Below are 10,750 nucleotides of genomic sequence, written 5' to 3'. Positions count from 1 at the left end.
CAAACTGTTCTTGTGCTGTGTCCCGGGCGGTACGATGGCGGTCACGTAGGTGGGTTACCCGGATGTACCGATCTTGGGCAGGTGTGGTGACTCTAGGTCTTCCTGATCTTGGACGGTCATTTGTCAAATTTGTTTGACGAAATCGGTGCCACAACCGAGTTATTGTGCTGGGATGAACGTTGAAGATCCTTGCCACCTCACTCTTGCAAAGATATTGGATAAAATTGTGAGATTCGTTTGGGTCTTTTATAGTCACATGCTGTACTCATGTTTTGCACATGACAAACAATCATTGTGCCTGAACTTCGTCCTGCACGACATCAACGCACATCATAACAATCCTAATTGATAAAACCGTTCAAAATCATTTTTGGTTGCGTTTGGTCAAGGATGATCTTCTGAAACATTCCAGTAACAATGTGCAACCCTACAAAACTGTTTGAGTTAACATATGTGTACAAAATTGTAAGTATCATTTTTGAATTTCATTTTGCTTTTCTTTTTTTTGAAGAGTGTATGTGCCTTACGTGAAGAGCTGAAGCCCAACTAAATACATACGAATGATCAGTATCATGGAATTTGTGGAAAATTTGATTCCTTAACTTCAATGCAGTCATCTTACCCGACTGAGTTAAGGCAGTTAGCTTCCCCCTTTCTTGTTTCGGGGCCCAGCGAGATACCAAGTGTTGCATGGAAGGCTCATACACTCCCTGCCAAAACAGTAACGGTTTTCGCCGTCATGTGATTGAAAAATTGTTAAGCACGACATTCATAATATTAAACTCCATCAGCCTGGTTTCGACGGCAATAAGTCATTACCTTGGTTGACGTCATAATTATTTAAAAAAGAAGTGGCATGGTCGCCAGTTGGCGTGGCGAGTAATTTGTTTCACAATAGGTGTACCGACATGTGGTTAGAACAAATTCCACGCAGTAACACAGCCTACCCTAACTGTCTAAGCGAATAGACTGCATTGTTTTCAATAACTGAATTTGAGGTTGGACTTGTATGACGTAATTCGGTGGAAACTACCCAGTATTGGCGGGAAAAAATGCATAAAACCAGCCTCATTATCTTGTGATTTTAAGTGGCATCTTACTCTGATTAATGTGCCCTGTTTTATTGGTTCAAAAAAGTAATGCTATATAATAGAAGCATTTTCAAATTTCTTACTCACAATATATAACTGCATTATTGCAACCGCTTTACTCAACAGTATCTTCTAAGAAGGCCAATTCAACGAGATGACCACAAATGACAAAGACAGTACTCAGGTACTCACCCCACATATACCGATGACGACCCTCAGGGCTATGGTGATGTAGGCGTGAGTGGTCATAGCCCATGGGGTGACCACGGTAGCTGCAGCCGACACCAGCATGCTGAGGAACAGCACGTACTTGGCACTCTTCGTGGCGATATAACCTCCCAGGATGGGGGAAATCAGGTAGCCGTAGTTGTACGCGGCCAAAGCCAGGCCCTGAGTCTTGTCATTCCAGTGAGCCAACTAGAAACAGGGAGGCCAGCGTTGTATTTGTGATGTTATTTTAAAGGAAAAGACAACAAATAATACGACCTGAGTTATTTAGGAAGAAGGTGGAAACTGACCTAAACGACCTTTTTCTAACGCGTTTTTTTGTCACTCTCTACATCAGCTTTTAATTATGAATTTTTACAAACCCAATGTTAGAGAAAAACCCGTCGCCCCATGGTCGACCGAGGGATTAGTCTTAACTCTCGATCTCACTGATCGAGCGATCTTAAGCAAGAGTCGCGCACAACAAATAAAACCAAAACCAACCAATGTTTCGTTAAAGGTGTCCTCCTCATACGTTTCATTCTCGTGGATGTGTTTGCTCAGATTGTAGTGCTTGGTCAGAATATCATCAATTTCGACATCAGGTTCTTTCGGGAACATACAGACGAGAGCCATGACGATGTTTGCACGCGCTGCAAACACCAGCACCATGCCACCAAAACACATGTATGACGTCACGAGGCGACACGACGTCAGAACAGGGACTTTCGTCGTCTGCTCCACCAAGTTCTTTTTATCTGCAGATAACAGAGAGAAACTGCCTGAGCCAACAAAATAAAAAAAAGAGTGTGATTCATTTTCCCAGTGCTGAAGTAATGTATAACAAGAACTTCCAAAAGTTTAAGTTGGTCAACAGGTCATAAGACAAACCTCAAATTATGCTTATTGTCCTTTATGCTGGTCAATTATAGGTGAATGTGACAGAATACAAATTCTCAGTTCTTGTTCTGGCAATATTTAACATTCATGTGTACTTGGCTCGGTTAGCGCGCTAACGCAGCGTAATGGCCCAGGAACCTCACCAATGCGGTCGCTGTGAGTTCAAGTCCACCTCATGCTGGCTACCTCTCCGGCCGTAAGTGGGAAGGTCTGTCGGCAACCTGCGGATGGTCGTGGTTTTCTCTGGGCTCCGCCAGGTTACCTCCCACCATAATGCTTGCCGCCGTCGTATAGCTGAAATATTCTTGAGTACGGCGTAAAACACCAATCAAATAAATAAAAGATAAATAAACATTCATGTGCCACTCACATGTTTTTTAGCTGACAACTGTGGGAGACAAAGTGTGATTAGGCCTAATTAATTTACTGTAGAAGTAAACGTCACATGGATGCTTGTGAAGAAATACCTTGCTCGTATCTGGTAGACCTAATTGTAACAAGTCAAAAGTGACCAGTAACTTGTACAAATTCACGGCACGTGTGTTGTATCACAGTATATCATGAAAATTAAAGCTGATGCCTGTTTCGAGTACAGCTGGGTTACGAGGGTCTTCCAGCAACCTGCGGATGGTCGTGGGTGTCCCCAAGGCTCTGTTCGGTTTCTTCTTTCCATATAGTGCTGGCCACCATCATATAAGTGAAATATTCTTGAGTATACTGCGTGCAACTCCAATAAAATAAATAAATAAACGTATGGTACACTCAACATGTAGAACAATAGGAAATGAAGTTCCCGTTACTTCTTCGTTGTCTTGGTGGCTCAGTTGGTTAGCGCGCTTGCGCAGCGTAATGACCCAGGAGCCTCTCACCAATGCGGTCGCTGTGAGTTCAAGTCCAGCTCATGCTGGCTTCCTCTTTTACCGTACGTGGGAAGGTCTGCCAGCAACCTGCGGATGGTCGTGGGTGTCCCCCGGGCTGTGACCGGTTTCTACTCACCATAATGCTGGTCGCCGTCGTATAAGTGAAATATTCTTGAGTACGGCGTAAAACAGCAATCAAATAAATGAATATCTTCGTTGTCTTAAGCATTTTTCCCGTGCAGCTTTCCGTCCAGATAACAGGCCAGTTAAATATGTTATAAAATCATGTTATCGTTGATAAGGAGTTATTTAAAATTGGTGTAGAGCAGCTCTGATGAGAAATATGTTCGTACTGAATGAAGGCAAAGTCAAATTGACAGAAATCAATTCAAAATTTTCCGTAATGGGATGGTGTGATTTTTGATACTGCACACTTGACGAATACCTTGATTGTGTAACGTCACATTTCTAGATTATGATGCAACACTCTGGTTATGATGTCATACTCTGGTTATGATGTCACACTCTGATTATGATGTCACACCCTGGTCATGATGCAAAACTCCATGTCACACTCCAAGCTTTAATTACAGCGCTACTTGTTTGTAATTCAGCGCTCATGGATTTTATTGCATCATTTATCGCCAATGATGGTAACCGTTATGTTTTGGTATGTATTTATCGTTCTGTCTGCCTGTGTCTCTGGCCGTTTGTCTCTCTTTCCCTCTATCAGCAACTTTACTGAAAACGCTACGGGCGGCTTTGTATAAAATTGGATGAAATGAGGCCAATCAGCAATCTAGTAATGGGCGGGGGACTTGAATTTTGTCCTACTTGCCTCAGCGTCGCTGATTCACCTCAAACAATCGCCGCAGCCGCATGTCAATCAAACTGCCGCGGTCAACAAACACGCCTGTGGCTGACCATAAGTGACCTAGATTGTTAAGACCAAACTAAAAGTATCCAGCCTGCAGTGATCTCATCTCAGCAGACAGACACCAGTATTTCTGACTCACACCTTCACACACAGTTGTTAACGTCTATCGTTTATCTGACGTATATTTCGTCTATTGTATGTTCTATTGTGCATCTGTTTAATCAACACTCTCTCTTGTCAATTTTGTCCATCTATTGTAAGTTTATCTATTGTTCGTATGTTGAAATCAACAACTTAGCCTCTCTTTAAATACCTATTGTTGTCTTTAATTCATCATTATGCTTGATAACGGTATTAGTATACGTATAAAGAAATGTCGCTCATTGAATAAATTTATTTATATATTTTATTGGTATTTTACGCCGTACTTAAGAGTATTTCACTTCTACGACGGAGGTAAGCATTATATTGGGGGGAACCGGGAAGAGCCTGGGGAAAACCCACGACCATCCGCAGGTTGATGATAGATCTTCCCACGTACCACTGAATAAATAGAAATTGTGATAACATATTTGTTATGTTATCCAACTCAACTCTAAAAGTTATTCTTCACAATTGTCAAATGTTAACTTTACGGCTAAAAATATGCACGGGCTTTAATGAAACTTGGTGCATGCACCCCTTACTTTGGTACAATCTCCAATACATGTCATGGCAGGAATTGTTTCATTGATTCATTTGATTGGTGTTTTACGCCGTACTCAAGAATATTTCACTTATACAACGACAAATTTCTTTGAACGATTCATCACTGTTTTGAAATACGTCACAATGTTCCTTTGTCAGTAATGCGGTATTTGTACCGTTGGTTTTGGCGCATTGCGCTCTCGGAATGCCTGTTTGTATTGAAACTCCCCTGCGTGGTCTAAGAGTGAGACACGAATGTCGAATTTGACACTTAGATTCTAGTTTTTAGCCTTAGTTTTTGTCATTTCTTTATTTGGTTAATCAGAGTGTTTCCCGGGAATTTGCCAGAAAATGTGGGCGTGTCTGTTCAGATCGGCTATCTTACAATGGAGAATACCCTGACTTTTTTAGTCTACTAAACATTAAAAAAGCTAAAACTTTCTCAAGATGCAGACAAAGGCAACCTTAGCAGATTAGAGTATTTACTTTATATTATTCCTTCGTGGTTCTAATATTCATATATTAATATTAATATGTATAGAACTTTTGAAATAAATGTCTCGTTATTGAAACGGGAAAAAAACTGGTATAAATTCACATTCAGTGACCTAAAAACTATAGATTGTCAATTTACATATCTCTTGTATGTAATTTGGGCTAAAGCGACTACATTCTCTGTCAATTTAACGGACACTAGATAGAGAATTGTTAGATCAGCAAGTTTGATCGTACCTTAAATCACACCGTAATCCTTCCTTCTACTCATGGATACACGTGGTCGCATTAAGAAACGCTTGTTATGAGAGCGTTTACATTATTTGATGTCCTTACCTGATAATTAAGCTTTCTGTTGGACATTTATGTTTTCTCTTTATAAAAAAAACAGTAATATTTAGGATAACGTTATCCTTTAAAACAACTCATTGATGACTTTTTTATTTCCCCGTTTGTTGATGCATATTCGGCTACGAACTGTCAACAAATGATGATGATGTAATTTTACAACAAAATCTGCAGGCAAGTTTGTTGCCAACACCTTTTAGTCTACATTTTCAAGTCGGTTTGCCTTATAGATTTGCTTTAGTTTTTGTAATAATTGAGCTGATGGATGGGTTTTGTGTTGTTCACAGTGGAATGCTGTGACACACAAACATACTGTAAAGTTGCAGACAATTTTTACAGTAATTCAGTGGATTCTATAAATTAGTAAATACCTGATATGTGTAGGCTACAGTAATGTGAACCTTTTCTTTCTTTATGTAACGTTCCTGTAATTTTTCCATCCGCGTTCGTTTATATTATTTTTTATTATTATTATTGTCATCCATTTCCTTCTTGAGCAATTATACAGCTATGAGCGCAGCTTAAGACATTCTGAAATTTTATTACCATGGAATATAATAACTTTAACAAGTTTTATGTAACGAAAAGAATACGGCTCTGATTACCTTTCTTGGTCGACTTTCCACCAGGAGTCACTTTGGATTCTCCGTCTGTCATATTGGTTGAGGCTTTTGCTCGACTTCAAGCTATCCACAGTCTCACCTTATCGAAGGTGCTTTGTGTCAAAGTGTGCACACGAAGCCGGGGGAACCAATAACGTCCTTATATATATATATCTATCCGAGTTGACAGATAACCCATGTGACATTCATGTCAAGCCTTTTTACACTGTGCAGCACGACAAACTATAGTGAAGAAGTATGGAGGCTTATGGGACAGCAAAAATGTTATCTGAGATGATGTACGGTAGTTGTCCAGTGGCCTGCTTTTTGGACACATCGTTCATTTGAACTGATATTAAGAGTTATAAATTGTACATTCTTGAAAACCGGACGAATCCTTAGAATGTAAATAAATTCGATTTACAGTAGCACAAATCAGTCCTAGAATCCTAAGTTACAAAAAGATTTCATGGGAAGAGTTTGCTGGACTGGAATGAGACTTTTTGATATGAGGTACAAATGTGAGAAGCTAACAGTGTCGTCACGCAGTGTGCGTGTGTGTCGGCTTCACAGTATATTCATGCACGGTCAGTGCATGCGAGTCGGCTTCAAAGTGGATGTGTGCACGAACATGTTCATGCGCGACCATAGCGCGCGTCGGTTTCACAGTGGATTACTGCACGATCATTGCGTCCGTTTCACAGTACATTCATTCTTGATCACTGCGTGTGTTTCAGGTTCACAGTAGATTCATACACGGTCGACATGGCCACTGCGCATGTCATGTATGTTTTGGCTCAACAATGGGTTCGTGCTGTCATGGGTACAAACTACTACTATGACACCAAATATCGAAACAAAATTGACATTCTTACCACTTTTTTGCAGACACGAGGTGAATTTCGATAAAATACTCCCACAAAATGCATTAAGCCACATTAGAAGCTACACTAAAAACTACATCCAAAACTTTTTTTCATTTAATTTTTATATGTATTATGATTAAATAAAATGCCCTATAAAATAAGCAAAGGTAGGTCTTTTAGCTTCCCGTTTTCACTTGACTTATCACATACCTTTCATTTTGTACTGTTTTACTTAACTGAACATTTGAGTAAATCGATCAGCAAGCAAATCAGTTTAGTAAAGGTCATCCATTTATTTGATTGTTGTTTACCGTTCTCACTGAAGATTTTTTGCTCTTGTTCGATGGCGGTCAATTTTATGTGTTAGGGAAAGCGGTAAACCACCCATTTTTGACCATTGCTGGCGAGCTTCCTCACTGTAGGTCACTGGTGAAAGACAAGTAGGCTTCAACTAATGCCAAGTTGTACGAACGCGCTGACCGCTTGACACCAAGGCTTCACAATGATGAATGTGGGGAATATAAAAATCCCCTGTCTAAGGCCGAACTGAACGGAGCTTGTGTGCCTGACTCGAGAAAATCTGATATGAATCGATGCCTTAGGTATCTGGTTTTGCACTAAATTCATGGTGTTTGGGCGAACCCAGCTGTTTTCAATCAAAACACTTGGTATTTGGAAAGGTTTGGGGATCTCCTAAATAAACCTGATACTTGCTTTAAGTGAAAGTTCTCATTTGCTACTAATCGTAAAACAACACCAATACAATGACGAAATCAATCTATGTGTACATACTTGTCAGGCATGGGTTATATTAATACAAGAAGCCAAAACATATTCTCCCCAAAAGTAACGCATAGGTGACACTTTGTGGTGACGCGAGATGTCGAGATGAACTTCCAGTGCCTGATCTTGTGTCATTGATGAATATATCTGAGTATATAAGCTTAAGTTGCTTATTACATATGATTACCCGCGTTCTTGTTTATACTATCGCATTGTATAACCTAGCTTGTTAAATTAATTATTCCGTTTTGACCCAAAGCAGAATTATCGTGCTTTGAAAGTGTTTGTTGCTCTGTGTTAAGGGGAAGTGAGAGGGCAGATGACATCTGATTGATGCTTGTTCGCAATAAATAAGATAAGCTAGCTCCTTTGAATTGTGAATTTATCAGAGGCGATTCGATATCAGACACGAGTGATGGCACTTTGTGATTGTATATAACTGATAAACAAGACAGCCATACATCCATCCATCCATCACTGCTGCTCTTCAGTGTAGGTTCACTGCTGTTCGGTGTAAGTTCACTGCTGTTCAGCGTTCTAGCCACTACATCACTGCCGCAATATTGCCATGGTGGCTTCAGCCCACACTGTTAGAATGTCTGGTAAAAAGGTTGTAAAAGTTTTATAGATATTGTGTAAATGATACTTACAATACGTCATTCATATTTCGCCAAATTTATTTTTTTTTTACAAGTATAACTTTTTAACCTGTTTATGCATATGTGACTTGAACACATTTACTACAGCGCCAAACACAGATACTGTACAGATTACGTGTTTATCTATCCATCCATTACTTGAATATACTGACTGGATAATCTTACTAGATAAGTCATATATACACACGTGCTTTACACATACATGCTGGCCTGCGCATGCAAGGTTGATAGGTTAATCTCACTGAATAAGTATTAGACACTATGCTGGTCTATTCACGCATTACTTGACTACACTAGCAGGATAATCTCATTGGACGCAGCCCTAAACACATGTATTTTACTGCTTACGTGTTGGTGTATAGATTCATACATTTACTGAACAGAAGTCGGTATAGGACAGGGATCAAACTGGGTGGAGTCATACAAAATACTTTAAAAATGGTGTTTGTTGCTGTCACGCTTGGCGTTCAGAACTGAGACATAAGATAGGATATTCTCTCTAAACAGTCTTATACACACGTGTTGTTTATGAAATGAGTTGGTATTTTGCCAATATTTGAGTGTAATGAAAGCGTAATCCAACTGAAGATAATTCTAGATAAACTTATTCCAACTAAGCCTAAAACTTATTAAATTTCTCGAAACAGTGTAACACTACCAGGTAACTGTGTTCTATATCAAGCCTGATATATTCCTGTAGAGCAAAAAATAAGCTAGGCCTGCACTGCATGCCCGCATACCACACCCGCATACCAGAACACACGGACCTGCACGGGCCCCGCATGTTTAGACATTTGGTGGACAAACGTGATGTTTAATCAAACACATGTATGTCAACAAACAGCGTTTAATACAAATGAAAATAGCAAAACAACAATATAGTTCGAGTTCATGTACATCAGTGAGTATCTGTACTTGAGCAGATTTAAACTAAACGCAGGATGGCTCTATATGACAGAAGAGTATGAATGTCCGCCAGTTGTCCGTAGATATCTGAAAAACGGGTGTCGTAAGTGAAACTTGTCGAGCAGCTTAAAAACGTCCCAATATGCTTGTTCCTGTAAGTGCCATTAAGCTGTCCACACGTTCCCTATAGTGCTCTGAGATTCAGCACTGGTCTCTCTCTCTCTCTCTCTGTCTCTCTCTCTCTCTGACTTCTCAGCGCTTGAAGCAACGTGCTCTTACTTATTATCTGGGCTCAACGAAAGTTACTTGGAATATCTTGTAAAAAGGCGAACATGTGTCAAAAGGAAAACATAAAACCAAAAAATCCCCGACTGGTTACCTCTTTTAGAAATCCCTCTGTTCCACAGTGTGTATGTAAGACAAACGTAATCACAGAATAGCTTTTTCATATATTTCAGTATTGCTTTTGGAAGACTAACACAATTGCTTTAGCAAATTCACTTTCGGAACACATTCGGTAACCTTCCAAAAACTCTCTCTTCAGGACAGAAATCTTCCCCTCATCCACCAGATCGTCAATCATGTTCGCCATTTTGACGCTGTATTCTGGGAAACCTTTCCATGTGTTGGCGTTGGAAACCATCACGACAAGGCCGTCTGAAACAAAGTCATGGCGAATAATATAGTCTATTCTATGGAAGCCGGTTGCGGCTACTCGCTATCGACATGATATTTAGCGGTAATTAGGTCTTGTACGTGGCCAAAAAAATGAGACAAACTTCAGACAAAAAGTTCTTCATCCAGTTTAACTCTCGATGAAGTTGCTCAGTAATAATAGAGTTGTCAAAGTAAACAGAAACGACACTTTCGCTCTGCAAGGGAGTGACTTACTTATTTTAACGAGACGTATCATTTCCAGCAGTGACTCGGCCGGAAGATGTCCCTCAGCTAGTCCCCCAACGCACGACACCGCGTCATAAGTTCCTGACAAAATAGAGAATTTAGAAGTGCGTAATTGGACAGCATCGGCCACTATGGAACGGTCAGACAATGCCAGTCATGAAATAAGGCACCTGCATGGTTTGCACGAATAAGGTGGAAGATGGATCACGTACAAAAGTTGTGTTCACACTGTGACGTTCTCTGACAGAATGTAGCAAGTGCTGTTCGGAAGCTCCACGACCTCCCCACAACAGAGGCACCTGGGGAGCCCCACGACCCCTTGGTATTGGAAAGCCGCGTGGACATAATTACCATTACTGACGTACATCTCGCTTCTATCGTAGTTACATGCAAGCAGTGTCAACTTACATACACTCTTTGCAATTTATTTATTTGATTGATGTTTTGCGCCGTACCCAAGAATATTTCACTCATACGACAGCGGCTAGCATTATGGTGGGAGGAAAAGAGCCCGGAGGAAACCCACGACCATTTCCTTGCCTCTTTGATATGAATGTGCCTGTACG

Source organism: Liolophura sinensis, chromosome 9 (assembly GCF_032854445.1).
Source record: "Liolophura sinensis isolate JHLJ2023 chromosome 9, CUHK_Ljap_v2, whole genome shotgun sequence".
Taxonomy (NCBI): domain Eukaryota; kingdom Metazoa; phylum Mollusca; class Polyplacophora; order Chitonida; family Chitonidae; genus Liolophura; species Liolophura sinensis.
Note: the sequence above shows the minus strand (reverse complement) of the source record.